At 41.0% G+C, this 18,116-nt stretch overlaps 1 long non-coding RNA gene across 4 annotated transcripts in view; it reads left to right on the top strand.

Moving 5' to 3' along the window:
- Positions 1 to 3,605: 3,605 nt before the first annotated feature.
- Positions 3,606 to 18,116, top strand: part of LOC122223875 — a 32,041-nt gene continuing 17,530 nt past the window's right edge. For 2 of the 4 annotated variants that reach the window (XR_006204540.1, XR_006204545.1), the window contains exons 1-2: positions 3,606 to 3,691; positions 6,016 to 6,085. This is a non-coding gene — a long non-coding RNA (uncharacterized LOC122223875). Of the gene's footprint in view, positions 3,692 to 6,015; positions 6,086 to 7,378; positions 7,463 to 13,812; positions 13,931 to 18,116 lie in introns of those variants that run through there. The other 2 variants (XR_006204542.1, XR_006204544.1) reach the window with 2 other exon arrangements.

An 18,116-nucleotide genomic window follows, 5' to 3' on the forward strand; every position in this document is an offset into this window, starting at 1 on the left:
TAATTTTTAAAAATTCAAGTATGGTTGACACAATATTATTTTCAGGTGTCCAACATAGTGATTTAACTGCTCTATACATTATGCTACGTTCATCCCAAGTGTAGCTATCATCTGTCACCATGCAATGCTATTTCAAGATTATTGACCATACATTCCCTATACTGTGCCTTTTATTCCTGTGACTTATCCATTCCATAACTGGCAGCCTGTATCTCTCACTCCCTTTCACCCATTTTGCCCAGCCCCTACCCCTTAAAAATGTCTCTGTTTCATTTTTGAACAGAATAAGCAAGATTAGATATAACTCACATAAACAAAATATTCCTGGGGTCCTCAATAGGTTTTTAGTGTAAACCTTGAGACTAAAAAGTTTGCGAATCATGGTCTCACAAGGACAACAGTCTTAGACTGAGAGCCCAATGGACTATGGCATTACATATATTACGTAGAACACTGAAGTACCTTTTTATAGAAGTTCTTTCCTTAAGTTAGTGTGTGTTTCACAAACTTATTGGTATAAAAAGCCTAGGATACTTCAAAACTTTTTTTGATTTCTTTTTTAAAAAATACATTGAGTCCTGTCACATATACAAATTAATCTATGAATTTAAAACAATAAGGCAGAGTAGGAAAGTATATGACTTTAAAAAGCCAAATATAAACCTAAATCCTAGTTCAGCCACTACTTTACTTGTATTATCTTATGCTTTTATACTTATGTTTAAATATACTTTTATTTAATCTCTTGATTTTAATTTCTTTATTATCAACTAAAGTTAATGATACAGAATATCCTTACTTTAAAAAAGGATAACAACACAGACCTCTGTGACTTGGAAGCAGAATTACGTTTAGATATTACTTAGAATATAAGCTGAAGTTCTGTAAGAATGAGACCAAAAACTACAGCAGTCCAAACAAGACATTTTTTTTTCTTTTTCTCTATCTTTGCTAAAAGTTTAGTTGGTCAAGAATAACCAGATATTTCTGCACACAGAGAGTGAGGAGCCCAGGTAATTTTCATTGTGTTGCTTTTCCATTACCTGGGTTCAAGTTCTACATGCATGGCCAAGCTAGTTAATGGGCACATCTGCATTCCATCCAGTAGAAAAAGAGCAAGATAGAGAGATAACCTAGGATAAGAAATTTTTATTCAAATGAAGCAGAAGTTGCATGTTATTCTGCCCACATTCTTTTGAAAAGCAATCAGTCACATGACTACTCACCTACAGGGTGCGCTGATAAATAGTCTCCAACTATGGAAAACCATGTGCTTGTCTGAAAATCCATTACCATTGAAGAAGGAGAGAATACATTGAAAAGTCAACTATCAGTCTGCCATAGTTAATGTGTGTTAAATACCTTGTATAGTACCTGCTAATTTGTAGGTGCTCATCAACTGATATTTAGTTTAGTTTAATTTTTTAAATGTTTTATTTATTTTTGAGAGAGAGAGAGAGATAGAGACAGGGTACAAGTGAGGGAGGGGCAGCGAGAGAGGGAGACACAGAATCCAGAGCAGGCTCCAGGCTCTGAGCTGTCAGCACAGAGTCCGATGCGGGGCTCGAACTCGTGAACCGGAAGATCATGACCTGAGTCAGACCCTTAACTGACTGAGCCACCCAGGCATCCCAGATATTTAATATTATTTTAAGAGTAATACTATAGGGGCACCTCGGTGACTCAGTCGGTTAAGGGTCCGACTTTGACTCAGGTCATGATCTTCCAGTTCACGAGTTTGAGCCCTGCATCGGACTCTGTGCTGACAGCTCAGAGCCTGGAGCCTACTCTGGATTCTGTGTCTCCCTCTCTCTCTGCCCCTCCCTCGCTTGTACCCTGTCTCCATCTCTCTCTCTCTCAAAAATAAATAAAACATTTAAAAAATTAAAAAAAAAAGAGTAATACTATACACAAGTGTATGCTTTGTCAAATAAATTAAAAGGTTTACAGAAAGGTCTTCTGAGAGCTTTACAACAAAGTCGGATTTTTAAATGGAAGAGTAAGTTTGGTACGAATATATTTTTCTTGGTTTAATATAAAGGTTCATGGCCTCAGGTTGCACTTCTTCCACTCTGCTGCAATGTCTGAAATTTTTGCTCTGCTGCAATGTCTGAAATTTACAAAGAAATTATGGTCTAATTTCTTCGAATACACTGGGAATGAACAACCATTATTAGTATGAGATATTACTATCTCAGAATAAATTTATTAATTTCTTATCTCCTGTCCCACTCCTCTTTCTCTTTTCTTGTATTATAAAAGTTCAGAAGAATTGATATGGAGAAGCAAGGATTTCCTACTTGAGTAGAAGAAGAGAGAAAACTAAGCAAGGAAAGCCAAAACCTTCATTATAAACTCAGGGAAGATACTTGTCAGGATAAATGAGGGGAAAAGGTGAGTTTTAGTAGGAAAGGGAGAGTGTGGTTCTGAGCCAGGGCCCAGCCCTGAGAGGTTATGTCTTTGTGAAACTGTAAGAGGATTAGGTACTCCTGAGGGGTAGAAGGCAGCCCAAGGGGGCACCAGCAGTGCTAATATCAAAGCAGCTATTTCACAATTTTTTCCCAAGGCCAACCATACTTCAGAGACTTGGTTGCAGCTACATTTAGCTAGAAACAAGTAAGGTATATGAAAACTCTCAGGGCTTCAAACTTTTAAAAAGCTCAGTGCAATTTCTGGGCTTTGCAGTTATTTAATCAAGGCAAGCAAGAGGGTTATAAATTCAACAACTTTGTGATTGAGATTAATGTGCTCGGAAGTTAACTCTTGCTTTCATTCAGGCAGCTGAGGAATCAACATTAGACATGAAACAGTCTTTAAATTAAATCTGCCTGTTTGGTGGCCTAGAACAAAACATGGCTCCTAGAATTTAACCTCTTCATGGTTGGCACCAGAACTGGATTAAATAATGGCCAGTTAGCACACATTACCAAGAGTTGCAATCTATAAAGAGTGATAGAGTGTCACTAATAATGTAACACAATCGGTAAACACGATGTGGTTTTTAACCAGAACTTCTTTTAGAATTTACTGGAGGGAATAATTTGAATCTGTTATATAGGGTTGATACTAAACCAGACAAAGAGTTTGCTTAGAATTCTTTCTGTCTTCATTTAAGCCTGGGCTTCAAAAGCTGAGAATACCATAATAGGTTATAGGTGTTGAGTTGTGCTTACATTCCAAAACGAAGCACTAAACCAGGCAAAGAAAGTTGATCAATTTTTCAGGCTCACGCAAATATTTGAGGATATAAACAGGTTTGGGTTGAAGATGTTGGGCAAGGGAGGGTGTTTTGGGAGGGAGGTGTTGGAGTATTGTGGCTAGCTCATCACTGGCAATGTTGACGTGGTAGGGTGTGTTTACATCTATCTCAAGGAAAAAAAGCTTCAGAAAAACTACTTAAAAAATGTGACTACATTCCTGAAGTTTGTAGCGAACAGAGCCTGGAAAAGTACAAAGATGAGAGACTGTGGCTGGTTTGCTGCTTTCAAGTGTGTAAACACACTCTAAGCAGCAACAAGTGGGTAAGAGTCACAAGGGTCACTGTAGAAACTGCTAGGTAGGCTTGCCACACTCCCAGAGATTTGGCTGGCGATGTGACATAAGCCCAAGTGGATTCAGGTAGATTCTGACTACATAGCAAAAGCAAGGTCACCATGGTGTTAGCTCCCCATGTGTCTCTCCCACAGGACAGGTGTGGAGGTGACACCAAATATGAGGGGTGGTATGGGTAGCAGCCAGTCTACTGCTGAGAAGCCAACTCTAAACTATAGCCAAGAAGTTTTATGGACTTACACAGGAGACTACATCTGTATCAGAAGAAGGAAGGGGAGAGGGAGGAAAGCCCTGTGCTCAGCAGAAATTAGGAAGGTAGATGAGAAATGGTCTGTGGCAGTCTCTCACAAGATAGAAAGGCATATGAAAAACTCATTGGGCAGGTCTTCCCTAGGCTGCTTATCTCTCCTTGTTCTGGGAGGAATTGCAGGGTCTTTAGCCAAGGCTTGAATCAGACTGGTCAAGCCTTGCCTATGTGGCCTACATGGAGAACAAGGCTGTAAGTGTGCTGTAGTAAAGCTGTCGCCCACGTCTGCCTTGATATGATAGATAAAAGAAGGTTGCTTTAGGAAGTGGCTGCTTTGGATTATACCTTAACAGACAGGATGGAGGACAGATGGAATTGCCAACAGTGGGGGATCAACGAGTTGCAAGTGACCAGAGGCTGGGGCAGGAATTATGAAATGCAAATGTAAAGAGATACATCTCCAAATCATATGAAATACAGTTGGATATTCCCAGTTGGTAAATCTCAGAAAAATATTCAGAAACACACAAGACAGAGAGAGCCTTGGGACATACATTGAGCGCAGAGAGCACTCATGCCTTATTATAACAGCATCACCAAGTACGGCCTCTCCTGTTGCCTAGCTTTTCTGTGTAACCCCAACTAGGGCAGAAGTCTGAGCCAGTCTAATAAAAATGGAGTGCTCTAGAATAAGTACAAGGCAGAGAATAAAGAAGAGGCTGAGAGGAGCCTGACTGTACATCCATTTCACCATTGAGCAGTCCCCCCCACCCCCACTTAGCTATGGTTTCACTACGCATGGTTTTGCTTTCCATGGTTTCAGCTGCCCATGGTCAACTGCAGTTCAGAAGCAGATGATCCTCCTTCTGAAGTATGGTCAGAAGGTCAATAGTAGCCTAACACTATGTCACAATGCCTACGTCATTCACCTCACTTCATCTCATCACATAGGGATTTTATCATCTCCATCATCACAAGAACAAAGATGAGTACAAGGCATAAGATATTTTGATAGAGACCACATTACATAACTTTGATTGCAGTATTTTGTCATAATTATTCTATTTTATTATTAGTTACTGTTGTTAATCTTTCACCATGCCTAATTTATAAATGAAATTTTATAATAGGTATGTATGCATAGGGAAAAAAAAACATAGTATATATAGGGTTTTGTACCATCTACAGTTTCAGACATCCACTGGATGTCTTGGACTGCATCAGTTGTAGATAAGGGGAGATAAGTTTTGGCTGAAAGTAGCCCAATATACAGGAAGAAAGAGGCTTTCAATTTGATTGCAGTTTGCGATTTTGAGTACTATATTGGAAGGACGTTTTAATTACTGACATTGTGCTTTGCCTAGAAGCTCCTGGAGGACTTTTAAAACATTATCTACAAGTGCACATAAAAGCTAAGATTTCATCCATTGGCAAGGAAGGAATTAATCTATAGGAGGGATTTAAGGAACAATGAAGAAAAGAATTACAGTTTTCTCTTTGCATCATATTGAGTTTTACTTTTCTAACATCAAGGCTATACCAAAAAGTATGCTTGAGTAATAGCAGATGGTAAGAAAATGACTTTAAAACCTAGATGGGTGTCCTTATGCTTAGTGGGGGCTGCGGGCACAAATTTAGGCTGGAGTTGAGTTGCCTAAAGAAACAGAGGAAGGACCCAGGCTGCCCCTAGCCCCTCCTTTTCTATCTCCCAGCTTTAAATAAATATTAAAATAATATTTAAGAAATATAGATTTGAAGGCATGTCAAATTATTAGTCTGTTTGTGACAGCACATAGATTGGTCCAACCCTGGACAACATCCTAGTTAGACTATGAATCAGTCTAGTTTCAATGGAGATAACTCTAAGTGAAATAGATTTGCAGTCTGACGAGATGAACAATTCCTTGCTACCTTTATGAACAATTCACATGGGCTTTCAAAAACTCATCAGAGAAAAGTATTGTCTTCCTGGGCAGGCCACAGTTTCAATACAGAGATGGTTTATGTTTTATTATTAGGACAGATCTAGCAAGATTAGTATCCAGCAAATTTCAGTGCTTTTGAAAATATGAAACAACTTTTATATATAACTAAAGGTTTCACATGAAGATATGGTTAGCATGCTTTCAAAAGATAATTTTTTTAAACAAAGAGAAGAATTTGTTATAATCAGACACCATTCAGTGGTTCTTAGCTCTGAAAAAATTTGTCCCTAGGTAAATACTGGCAGATGATTCATGACTGAATGGGAACTAGAGCATTAGGCCACTAAAAGTAGTGCTTAAGGTAAGTTTCAAAAGATCTTATCATTGTCCTAGTGACCAATTAGAATGTTTTCTCTTCATTCCATATAGCCAAAATAAGTATTCAACCTTTGTTTTCTACATGCCAAGACTAGTATACCTCTAATCAAATAGAAGCTACATGGTGGTGCTCAGATTTCATAGTATGAGGGAACTAAAAAGAACCTGGAGTAATTTTTTGGTTCATTCAAATGAATGCCCCTAAATCAGGAATTTTCATGTATTTTTGGGACTTAATTCAGGGAAGCACAAAGGGGCTTTTAAAATACCCAAACTTGGGGCACCTGGCTGGCTCAGTCAGTAGAGCATGTGACTCTTTTCTTTCTTTCTTTCTTTCTTTCTTTCTTTCTTTCTTTCTTTCTTTCTTTCTTTCTTTTAAGGTTTATTTGTTTCTGAGAGAGAGTGAGCATGAGCAGGGGAGGGGCAGAGAGAGAGAGAGGGAGACAAAGGATCCAAAGCAGGCTCTGCACTGACTCATGAACCAGAGTCAGATGCTCAACCGACTGAGTTATCAAGGTGCCCCCAAGCTTGTGACCCTTGATCTCAGGGTCATGAGTTTAAGCCCCACGTTGGGTGTGGAGCCTACTTAAAAACAATAACAACAACAACAACAACAACAATAACAACAACAACAACAAAATACCCAAATTTAGTTTAATTAACTTTAAAGCGATGTGCCTTAACATACACTTAGCAGGATGATTAGGTATAATAAAATAAAATTAATAGTGAAGGTATCTTCAGTCCAAAAGGTTGGGTCTTAGCATCTGAAACCTGTCAGAGTGGAAAGTTGTCTACCTACGGTTTCCAGAAATCGAGAGCCAATAGGTTCCCTCAGCAACCCATCTCAGTAATGTATTCCATGTATGTTGCATAAGCAGATAATCTCTATGACTGACACTTCATCCAGTGTCCCAAGTACTGAATGAAAGAGAATTCATATATTCCATGTGAATATGATGGAGATGAATTGAATTTTGTGTAGAGTAGAATGACTCAGGGCAATTACCATGTTCTCATAACTGGGGATGAGTGGGTCATGATGGTGATGGCTGGACAGAGGGCAGGTAGAAGGATCCCCCTCAATTTGTGCTCACAAAGATAGAGTTTTATACACATAAGATCCATTCAAAACTTTTAGACTCCTATCAAAGCAAAACTCAAGAGAATCCCTTTCTTTCCTTATCTCTAAAGTCAAATTGCCCACATGTTTCTTTCAAGGGTGTCCTTGGTGTTAATTTAAACATTACTGTTCCAGTGTGAACATTGTTTTCAGGCTCTGAGTACCTGGACAGTTAGTTCCAGATCTACACCCACTTGGATGGCCCTGGACCTCTTCCCACCTAGAAACAGTGACAAAAATAAGAACAAAGAGCCATACAAACCTCTCTTCAAATAAAGGCTTATTGTCACTGCAAGACATTTGTAACCTATCTTATTACCTATCATCATACTCACAGTCTGGGTACATCCCAGCTGTGTTTCTCCAGGGATCCTTTGTGTTTCCCCGATGAATCTTCCTTGGATGTTTACAATCTGCTCTCTGAACCAAATCCTCACAGAACCGTTCCCTCTGACTTGCAGAGAAATGCAAACGCAATAGTTTTATCATGATTTTTGGAGTTTCCCTGAAGATTTGTGTCATTGCATGAAAGGATAACTTTAGACACCACACAGCATTTTGGCGCCATCTGCCTAGACCCCCTGTTTGCTTCCGCTTTCTCAGACTTCCCTTTAGCTGTCATTTGCTGCCTTTTCAAAACCTGTGTTATTGCCATGTGACACTCTGTATCCTGTATGGAGCCCGCAGGTTACTTGTAGAGTCCTTCAGACCTGTTTTGGCTTATTCTCAACCCCTTTCTTTTATTAATAGGGCCTAGATTTTCCTTCTCACACCCATGGCATGCCGTTTTGGGCAAAGTGTGAAACAAGGTGCCCTGGAGTCCCCAGTAGAAGGGCCTTCAGACCTAGACTGGACCAATCAGCTGTTCTATCCCAGTCTTTGAATCAGCTGAAATTGATTCATCCACAAGGTTGCACCCCCAAGAAACTGCCTATTTTCTTTCTAAAGCTTTTCCTTCAATTCTCTCGCCTACACCATTTATTTCTTTTCTACTTAGTGCTAAAGCTGCAACCAAAGGGCCCCAAGTGATACCAAAATATTGACTACTTTCTTGCCTCAATTGCCTTGGAAAAAGCACTTTTTTTCTGGAATTCTAGCAAGTATTTGTTTTCATCTAGTTATATAAATATCATGAAAATTCTCACAGTTCTCAAATACTGTGGGTCTTTAAAAAGGGGTCAGAAGAAGAGAAAAAAAGATCCTTCAACTCTTTCCATTGGATTTTCCAGGGGGGAAGGAGTCTGAAGTTGATATACAAACTACAAGCCAATACACTTGAAGCTGCCCACAAAGGCTTTAGTATTTGTCCAATGTGGGCTGAGATGTGCAACTGAGATGTGTTCTAAAGGCATAATTCACTGAATGATGGAAAGATTTTCCTGGAAGTTAAATAGTGGTTTGAAAGTAATTGTTCCTTTTTATTTGAGGACTCAGACTGCCGGCACTCATTGTGGTGTAGAGTCTTCCTATTTGTCATGTGATCAATCAGAACAACTTAATTGCACCTTCTTCTCAGCTAGGAAAGTGCATTGTTAGTATGTTAAATATTTTATTGTCCTAGAATTTCTCTCTATATAACTAGATCTCTGAGTTGAAATTATCAATCAGGTTCACTGAATATCGAGTTCAAAGAAAATATTATGCAGTTCTCATCAAATGATCATCCAGCGTTTCTTGCAAATGTTAGAATATTAAGCCAGATTTTCATTTGGTCTTGCATCAAAAATACAGTGAAATTTAACAGTATTCTAAAATGTTGGTCCAATAGGTATCTTCAAGAAAATATTTCAGAGAAAAGAGATGTTTAAGAGATAAATATTTACATATGAGATATGCTTAGGTGTAAATGGTAAGATAAGTATGAGGTGGAGCAGGTGATTTGTGTTTTCACATAAGTTGAAAGGCATACTATGAGAAAAAATTATTATATAAAGTATGATGTTCTCAACAAAAATGACAATTGGTTTGAACTAAACTTCAAGTTGGCCTAATATTGTGATGGATTATCATGACTGCAACAGAACTGAGTCTTGAGGACTTAAGGCAGTCTAAAGTGGTCTATGGGTTGCCATGGAAACTCCCCAAAATGTATTCTTACACCATTTGGGGGCATTTCCACTGGACTGGATTGACAAATGCCTGATAGAGATAGACTGTTCAGTTGGTGCCTTACCAGAGTAGTTTTGGATTGGACCTCAGAGGAAAAGATAATTATGAGTTAGAATGTATATGTTACATTGCATTTTCCAAACTATTTTAAACACTCGAGTTTGGCAATGCTTATGACATCTATAAAGTAGGTCAGTATTATGACTGCCCTTTTTATTTAGCTGAGAAAACAAAGAATTGTGGAACTAGAAAGCATTTTTGGTAGGGCTATAATTAAGCCATCAGGAATAAACTGTCCTGCATTTTATTCTGAGAAATCTTTAACTTATTCACAACATCCTTGCTGAAAATAATTTTCCTTCATTCTTCAACCTATATCTTTCCAAGTAAAATTTAAGCACATTTATTAACAACAATCACAACAATAAATAATAAGATTTCCATGTATTGAACAGTAGGTGTGTGCTAAGTACTCTAATAAACTCTTTCTGTACCTTATATTACTTTTCTTGCACGCGGTTCTGCAAAGTAGGTGTTATTGTCATTTACAGAAGAGGAATCTGATGCTGAGAGGTTAGTTAACTTGCCCAAGTTCATTAAGTGACAGAAGCAGAATTTGAAACCAGATCTGTTTGACTCCTAAGCTTGAGTGCTTAATCATTTTGCCACACTTCCTGTTGCCATTTTACATTTGCATCTACCATGGATTTGTTTTGCCTAGCACTGTATATAATATATGTAACATGCATCTGAAGTAGTAGTGACTACAAAAACAGAAGTGCTGGGGTCAGAGAGCCTTGGGTTCAAACTCAGACAGGAAGTGGTTTGTAGCTACTGCTCTCTTTGATCATTGGAAGGATTTCATGACATTAAATGACAGCGTCAGCCTCAGGGCTTGGTACAGAGGCACAGAACAGGCAGTCAACCCACTCTCACTAACTCTCACAAAGAAGAGTTGTTCTCGCTTAATCCATTCCCCTTACTTCAAGTAGTTAGCCTATCCAAAATACAAATAAACATTCATTCATTCACTCCTTCATTCCTTCATTCCATAAATGCTTACTGAATTCTTACTATCAGACACTGCCCTAGGTGCTGCTGATGTAATAGTTAATACAGACTCCAGCTCTTTGAGTGCCATTTTCCTGCTGAAACCCTTCAAGAATGCCACATTACTTATTGGGATAATAGTCACATCCCTTACCAGGAAACAATTAATCATTGTTGACTAGGCCTCTATAATGGAGGAGTTTACCATAGAGTCTGCAGGGAATAGGAGACCTGGAATGATAGGAGAAGATAGGGAGGATGTGAGACAGCAAGAGACTGAAAAGCTCTGCAGGACCATGGACTGGAATTCAGGAAGCATGGATTCTGGCTCCAGCTGTGAGCTCTGTGTAAGTCCTCCTCTTCTCTGCCCTGGCTCGCCATCACCTTTTAAGCACCATGGGGGCAGGAATGTGGCACCCTTATCTGTGTATCCCTACTGCCTGCTCCAGGCCAGGAACATAGTAGGAGTTTAATAAATATTCCAACACAACCATCCTAAGTGTCTGTAGAAATTTAAGTTTCTAAATCTTCAACTTTGGGAAAGATTTTTTTCTTCCGTAAATGAGGCCATATAGATCCCTGCAACACAAAATATGGCCCCCAGAGTCACATCATTGCCGATACCTGGGAACCTGTTCAAACAAAGAACTCCAGGCCTTGCCCAAAATAACTGACTCTGAGTCTGCTTTTTAACAAGATCCTCAGGTAATCTGCATGCATATTAATGCCTGAGATGGGATGGGCCACATAATTTTTATAAATGATTAATAATTTTAAGGTAAAATATAAGCAAGTCTGTAATACTACACTCCAGCAGCGTCTGCTGCTTTCATAAAAATATCATGGGGCAAATACAAGGCCAGGGCCTCAGTAAGATGCAACAGGATAGATTCAGAAATCCTGTAAACCTCCTTGGAAATTTTGGCACCCAAGAGAGAAGGACTTTATAGCAACTGACAAAGTTAGGAGGCTGTAGACAGAACATATTGCATTTGTCAACCTGGAAACATTAAAGAAAGTTTGTTCTTTTGTGCAATCATTTAGCAATAAGGTAAGGCTTGCCAGCTAGATTTATTAGGATATTGGATTTTATGTTTCTTGTATCGAATAATATTTTTTACATTGTTTATGTCTAAATAAATCTGTCTTCTATTTTACATCACCCTGTCGTATTGCTGCTTACAGATAAAGGGTTCAGGTAGCATAATTTGCTCTGCCCTTGGGATATGCTGCCATACATTAAAACCCAATCACATGGCGACTACAGTAGAGAATTCCAATGTGTTCTGAAAAGTTACACAGAAACAGTGAATGGAAAAAGCTCAATGAAGAGATGTGGTTTCTGATCCTGCTTTATCTAGTCTGTGCCTGGCAGAAACTGATTATCAGCAGATTCAAGCTCAAAGATGGTAATTTCAATGTAAAATCTATGCCCTAAATGTCCTACATATGATCTAGTCCTTGCAATAGCTGGTTGGGAACACCCTGACTTTGTGCAATCAATATCTATATGATTTTGATTATTTTTATGGTGCATGTGTCAGATATACATAGACAGATATACATACACAAACAAGAATTGAACCAGTAAGCAACAGTAAAGAGAAAAAACACAATCAGATTAGAGCTTAGAAATAAATAAAATTTTGCAAAGGAAATAATGACTATTATAAGGTAAATTCATGTAGACCCTTCTTTGTGCTTATAAAAGAAGAAATGTACTCTCATTTTGAACAGGCAGGATAAAATATGTCCATTTGTGTTACAGTCTTTATCCATTAGTCTGCTTTATGATTTGATTTCATGTTTTCATTGTTCCAAAGCAATTTTCCAGATTGAATCTTAAAAGGATTATAAACCACAAAAGTCACTTTAAATTCTACATGGAGTTAATATACCTACTGCTATTCTGTGCATTTATCTTTTAAATTTTATAAAGAAATTTGTTGACACTTTCCATTTCACTTGTTTCTTACCATGTATTTTGTGTAAAAATTTGTCAAACACTGATGCCTGTCTTATCTGATATGTTTTAAAACATGCTAGCCAATCAGCATAACTTCAAATGTCAAATATGATAGTTTTAATTTTTTCTGCATTAAAATACTACCTTAAGTTGAAATCATTTGGTGATACAACATAAATAAATAAAATCTTAAGTTTAGAAAACAGTCATTGGAGGTTGTTGTTGTTGTTGTTGTTTTTTCTCTTCTAAGTCTCTTTTTCTGACAAAGGGATGATTGTGTCTTTCTTTTCTGCTCTAATATGGAGCCACAGTTGATGGCATTGGGGAACCTAACAGATCAGTCTTCTTAGCACCTCTGAAAGAATCTGTGTTTGAAATGGAAAGGGGGAAGGGAATAAAAGAGTAATGAATCCTTCTAGCTACAGAAATAAGAGCAGGTGTAATTGTTCTTCAGCAGACCTAAAACATTTAGGTAAGTTGGCTAAGAGGAGCATTAATTTTTCAATTAGAAAGAGCCTTTTCAAAGAGAAATGAGTAGTTGCTGATATCTCCTTCAATTATTCTCCTCTTCATAATTCAAGTAGAGGAAATGTTCCTAAGTTTGAGGAAACAGACAGCCCAGAAAGCACGACATAGTCCCGCCTCTAGTCTATGGAACAGAGGAGCCACAAATGGAGAACAAGATATTTCACACCCTTCAGTGAGACTAGTATTGAAGGATGGTAAGGTTTGAAACAGACCATTGGCTATGAGTTCAAAGTAGCAACTCTGTCTTTGTTATGGCCCAAATCATGTCATGTAGCCACTGTCAGAACCTCTTTTTTTTTTTTTTTTTTGAGAAGAGAGAGACAGAACACAAATTGGGGAGAGGGACAGAGAGAGAAAGGGAGAGAGAGAGAGAGAGAGGGAATCCTAAGTAGCCTCCGTGCTTGGGACATGATCCCATGATCCTGGGATCATGACCTAAGCTGAAACAAGAGTCGGACATTCAACCAACTGAGCCACCCAGGCGCCCTTGTCTCATCTTAGAGTTACATATTTACATCTCTTACCTGATTGTCAGCTTGTGGAATACAGAGATGTAATAAATTAGACAAATATTCAATCTGCACTCTGTAGTTCTCCAAGCTAATATTGTACATGAGGAATAGGTAGGCTTTAGGCATGGCCAGTCCATTATTGATTTCTGTTATATTCTGTTACCCTTGGAAAGAAATCTATCAGGAATAGTGTTAGGTTCTTTTTTTAGTGATTTTATTGGCTTTTGTTTAGCCTTCAACTCAAAAGACAGCAACCAGCCTGAGGCATAATGTAGACACCTGATTATCAATACAGTATCTGCATGTTAAAACTGCTGTGAGGATCAGAGTTGGTAGAAATGATCTGTACATAAAACAGTTAAAGATTTCCAGTGGAGTAAAACAGACTTGTGATCTATCCTCCTCTCTTTCTGTCTTTTTAGCTTTTAATGATGCAACACCACTTTGGGAACAATTTATTGCAGTCCATGTAAGAGGATATGCTTCTCTCTGCTAATACTGGGGGCAGGCAATTATCAATTTCCAAATTAATGCTCCAGTTGCCTGACACACCCCAGAAATGGGCTTTCACCCTTTCTTGGAATAGGTGGTTCCAATTCTTCTAGTGTCTCTGATGGCCATTTTCACACCAGTGCTACAAATGGTGTCTAAATAAATCCCAACAGATTGCATAACTGGAGAGGCAATGCTTGGGACATAATTACCCAATTAAGTTTTTTTACTTGATAAAGAGTCTCTATAAATAGGCAAAAACCAGAGCTTATTTTGTACTTTGAATTTGTACCTACTGAAAAACACATTGATTTTTATCAGATACTAATCCAGGGACAGAATATATCTCAATTGTTTAAAAAAAGAAAAAGGTAAAATTAAGGCAATTATAAAAATAACCTTTGTGATAAATTTCCACAAACCATATTAACAAAATTTTTCTAGAAATGTATTTGGTCAAAACCTTGAATTTACTATTCACTTTCCTATATTCCCACACTATTCCACACATGTTCACAATTCAAAATTGCCCTTTTTCCACAGGGCAGATGTAAGGGTATTCAATTTCTTTCACTCCCTGGTATGCATGGTGAGTGACCAAAAGTGAAGATCTACTGGGGCATGCAACTGCCTGTCACACTTCTCTCAATCTCTACTGTCCAGCTGCTAACGTGAAAGCAGATGCCAACATGCCAGTCCCAGGAGTATTGAGAGGCGAGCCTCTGTGCAAGTAGGGAGATAGTGAAGAGAGTTGCCCCTGCTACAGTTGATAGGGAAAAATTACGTTATGAGAGGGCCGACAGGACTGATAGGGAAATTCTAGTCCCCATCCCAAGACACCCCTTCCGGGTTCTTCTTCCTGCCCCGCTTGCCGCGAGCACCAAATTACTACTGATGTGGAATGCTGAAGTAACAGACTCTAAATTGTCCCCCCATGCTTGCGCTGGGGACTCAGACCTCTGGAGAGTGATTTCCTCTGAGCCCGCCAGTGTGAAATAAACCTCCTGCCTTCCAAGATCTCAAAGTGTCGCTTGGTTCTTCCACTGGGTGGTCCAGACCAGGTTCCATAACATTTGGTTCCCTGACAGGGAAGCCCAACCATGCTGGCCCATTGTTGCCACTGGTTTGGGAAAATGGCAAGGCAATGGCACAAGGAGGAATTGCAATGGAGAAGGTGTGCCCTGCCTGATATTCGAGACATTGGATACCGGTAAGGTCTGGGGCCCCTAACCCTGGCAGACCCAACTGTCAGGGTGGAAGGGGAACCAGATCACCTAGTAGAGACCTTTTTTAAAGGTCTCACAGGTAGGGATTCCCAGGAAGGGAATGTATTAACCTCTGGTCTGAATGTGTGAATGAATGTGCAGCCCAACCTAGTCCTCTAGTTGGGACTGAATCTGTGGCTCCACGGGTGGGCACCCTAAGGTCCCCCAAAGCCCACAGAGTCTGAATGGGCCTGTCTACAATTCCGTGATGAACGGCATACAGTCTATGGCGGCATTGGAATACTTTCTGAAGAATCATAAGTCACAAAGCTGACACTGCTACAGCTAAGGCTAAGCGTCACCTAAGTTCCTACAGGACATGGCCAGATAGGCCATTACAGGAGGCACCTCTACCCCTCTGTCTGTCTTTAGGATTCTGTCTCACAGGAACATCATGGGGTCAGGACAGAGCAAAAAAGGGGTTTTTGGGAGACTATGGAATTAAGATGACCCCTGGCAAGTTAAGGACACTCTGTGAGTTAGAATGGCCCACTTTTGGTGCAGGATGGCCCTCAGAGGGAACCTTAGATGTCCCAATGGTCCGCTGTGTCTAGAGTGTTGTCACCAGGGACCCAGGTCACCCTGATCAGTTCCCGTATATCAACTCTTGGTTAGAGATTGCCCAAACCCTCCCCTCTTGGATGTGATTTACCTGCAACAAACAGGGACAGGCTAGGGTCTCAGTCGCCTTGACAAAGTGGCCCAAGGAAGATCGACAGAAGTCCCGACCTCCACAAATTCTCACCAGTGATCCAGAGGAAGAACCAATCTTGCCCCCAAACCCCCCGGTTCCCAATACTCCATCACCTTCGTTCTCCCCACCACCTCTGGACTTGGCAGATCCTCTCTCCCCTGGACCAGCAGCCAGATTGCACCCTTGGCCAGGCCCAGGCACTCTCCAGATGCTGGTCCACATCCACTAGTACCAAGAGGCTCTCCTCCGGAGGATCCAAGCAGGGACTAAGAAGCCCATGAATATGCCCAGCAGCAAGGGGAATCCCCCAGGGATTACTATGAGAGGCTATGCGAGGCTTACACCCCATCTGATCCCAAGGCACAAGAAAGTCATGGACGGGGAAGGTCTAGCTACCAAAAGGGGGGAGGCCCAGAACCTCCTTAGCAAGGGATCAATGAGCCTACTGCAAGAAGAAAGGACATTGGAAGAATGAATGTCCCAACCAGGGAAAGTCCCAGAAGCCCTGCCAATATTGAGGGGGACCAGGCTCACTTCTTCTTGGCCCCCATGAGCCCACGGTCAAAATGAAAGTAGGGGGCCAAACTATGGTTGACACTGAGGCTGAACATTCTGTGGTCACCTCCCCATGGCCCCCTTTAGCAAGAAGACCGCAACCATCTTTGGGGCCACCAAGTCTTCTGCCAAGACTGTCCATGTGAACTCAGGGGCTACATGGTACAGCATGATTTCCTCTACCTACCTGAGTGTCCTATCCCTTTCCTCGGCCAGGATATACTCTCAAAGCTGGGGGCCCAAATAACCTTTGAGCTGATGGGATGTACCAGCATCCAAATGGATCCAAGACAAGAAGAATCAGGCCCCCTTATAATGGCAATCACTACACTAAGAGAGAAAGAATGGAGGCTATTCTGCGCCCAGGCCCAACCGAGTGGCCTGCCCAAATTCAGGACTGCCTTCCCCACTGTATGGGCCAAGGAAAACCTCCCACCCCTGGACTTGCCCACATCTGGGTCCCTGTCATTGTAGAGTTAATCCCAGGGGCTCAACCACAGAGACAGCAGCAATACCCCCTCCCGCAAGAGGCAAGGGCAGGCATCCAAGAAACACCCCACTCTTGCCAGTCAAGAAGGATACCGACCAGTTCAAGACCTATGAGCTATCAACAAAGTGATTGTCTCCTTGCACCCGGTGGTCCCGAACCCGTACACCCTTCTTAGCCAGATCCCAGGCTCTGCCAGCTGGTTTGCCTTAGAATGGACCAAACCAGACACAGGGCATCAGATGTAACTGACTCAGATGCGCCTCCCACAGGGGTTTAAAAACTTGCCTACTGTCTTTGGAGAGGCACTGGCTGGAGACCTCGCCGGCTTTCCAAGGGAGGCCATGCTCTGCACCCTTCTCCAGTATGTGGATGACCTCCCCCTTACCAGCAATACCCGAGAGAATTGTACAGAGGGCACAAGGGCCTTCCTCCAATTCCTGTCAGACTCAGGGTTTCGGCTCTCATGGGGAAAGTCACAGATCTGCCAACAGCAAGTCCAATACTTAGGATTCCTCCGCACCCAAGGAAAAAGGGCGCTAGGGCCGGAAAGAAAGAAGGTCATCGCCTCCCTACCCCAACCCCAAACTAACAGGGGGCTACGAGAATTCCTGGGGACTGTGGGATTCTGCTGAATCTGGATTCCTGGATTCTCAGCAAAAGCAAGATCCCTCTATAATCTCTTGGCAGGGCTGGATCAAGAACCCCTTGTATGAACAGAGGAGGCTGAAGCCGCCTTCCTAGAGATAAAGGCCACCTTGGGGCAGGCACCAGTTCTTGGCCTGCCAGATATAGAAAAGCCTTTTAATCTCTTTGCGCTTGAGAAGAAAAAGGTGGCCCTCAGGGGTTGTCACACACACTGTTGGCCCTTGGCAATGGCCAGTAGCATACTTGTGGAAGAGGCTGGACCCAGTGGTGGCAGGATGGCCACCATGCCTTAGGGCACTAGGGGCCACAGTTCTGCTCATTAAGGAGGCAGATAAGGGGCCCCTGGGTGGCTCAGTCAGTTAGGCGGCCGACTTCGGCTCAGGTCATGATCTCGCGGTCTGTGAGTTCGAGCCCCGCGTCGGGCTCTGTGCTGACAGCTCAGAGCCTGGAGCCTGTTTCAGATTCTGTGTCTCCCTCTCTCTGACCCTCCCCCATCCATGCTCTGTCTCTCTCTGTCTCAAAAATAAATAAATGTTAAAAAAAAAAAAAAGAGGCAGATAAACTTACCCTGGGACAAGAACTAAA

The sequence above is a fragment of the Panthera leo genome, chromosome A1, assembly GCF_018350215.1.
Source record: "Panthera leo isolate Ple1 chromosome A1, P.leo_Ple1_pat1.1, whole genome shotgun sequence".
Classification (NCBI taxonomy): Eukaryota; Metazoa; Chordata; class Mammalia; order Carnivora; family Felidae; genus Panthera; species Panthera leo.